Source organism: Propithecus coquereli, unplaced genomic scaffold (assembly GCF_000956105.1).
Source record: "Propithecus coquereli isolate 6110/MARCELLA unplaced genomic scaffold, Pcoq_1.0 Scaffold25, whole genome shotgun sequence".
NCBI lineage: Eukaryota > Metazoa > Chordata > Mammalia > Primates > Indriidae > Propithecus > Propithecus coquereli.
In genome coordinates, this window is record NW_012148063.1 from 1,277,370 (window position 1) to 1,279,182 (window position 1,813).

Here is a 1,813-nt window from a genome sequence, read left to right on the forward strand (position 1 = left end):
TAATTGACAAAAATTATATATAGTTTAAGGTGTAAAACTGATGTTTTGATACATATGCATTATAAAATAATCACTGCAATCAATTTAATTAACAGATCCATCACTTCACATAGTTACCATTTTCTTTTTTGGTTTTTTTGTGGTGAGAACACTTAAGATCTACCCTCTTAGCAAATATCAAGTGTACAATACAGTATTGTTGGTTACAGTCACATTGCTGTACATCTCCAGAACTTATTCATCCTGTGTAACTGAAACTTTGTGTCCCTTGACCAACATCTCTCCATTTCTCTCTCCTTTCAGCCCCTTTCAACCACCATTCTGTCTGCTTCTATGAGTTTGACTATTTTAGATTCCACATGTAAGTGAGATCACACAGTATTTGTCTCGCTGTATCTGGCTTATTTCACTTAGCATAATGTCCTTTAGGTTCATCCATGTCACGAATGAATAAGATTTCCTTCTTTTTAAAGGCTGAATAATGTTCCATTGTGTGTGTGTGTGTGTGTGCCACATTTTTATTATCCATTCATCTGTCAAGGGACACTTTGCTTGTTTTCGTATCTTGGCTATTTGTGCACAGTACTGCAGTGGCCGTGGTAGTGTACATATCTCTTCAAGATACTGATTTCATTTCCTTTGGATATATACCCTGTAGTGGGGTTGGTAGCTCATATGGTAGTTCTATTTAAAAAAAAAATTTGTAGGAATTTTCATACAGTTTTCCATAATGGATACACCAATTTACATTCTCATCAACAATGTACAAGGGTTCCAATTTCTTCACATCCTTACCAACACTTGTTATCTTTTGTCTTTTTGGTAATAGTCGTTCTAACAGGTGTGAGTTGATATCCCATTGTGGTTTTGATTTGCATTTCCCTGATGGTTAGTGATATTGAGCACCTTTTCGACATATACTTGTTGGTTATTTGCATGTCTTCTTTTGAAAAATGTCTGTTCAGGTTCTTTGGCCATTTTTAATAATGTTATTTGGGGTATTTATTATTATTATTATTACTATTGAGTTGTTTTTGTTTTTTATATATTTTGGATATTAATGCCTCAGATATATGGTTTGCAAATATTTTCTCCCATTCTGTAGGTTGCCTTTTCAAGTATTGATTGTTTCTTTTGTTGTGTAGAAGCTTTTTAGTTTGATGCAATTCCATTTATCTATTTCTGCTTTTGTTGCCTGAGCTTCTGGTATTGTACCTTCCAAAAAATCATTGCCCAGACCAATGTTAAGAAGCTTTTTTCCTGTATTTTCTTCTGATAGTTTTATGGTTTCAGGTTTTATGTTTAAGTCTTTAATTCACTTTGAGTTGATTTTTGTATATGGTATGAAATGAGAGTCCAATTTCATTCCTCTGCATGTGGATATTCAGTATTTTTAATACCATTTGTTGAAGAGATAACCTTTTTCCATTGTGTCTTCTTGGCATCTTTTTCAAAGATCAGTTGACCATAGATGTATAGATTTATTTCTGGGCTTTCTATTCTGTTCTTCTGGCTATGTGTCTGTTTTTATGCTATTAACATACTGTTTTAATTACTGTTGCTTTGTAGTAGATTTTGAAATCAGGTAGTGTGATGCCTCCTGCTTTGTTCTTCTTGCTCAAGATTGTTTTGGCTAAACAGGGTCTTATATGGTTCCCTGTAAGTTTTAGGATTTTTTTTTCTATATCTGTAAAGAATGCCATTGAGATTTTGATAGGGATTGCATTAAATCTTTAGATCACTTTAGGTAATATGAACATTTTAACAATATTAATCATTCTAATCCATGACAATGAGATGTCTTTTCATTTTT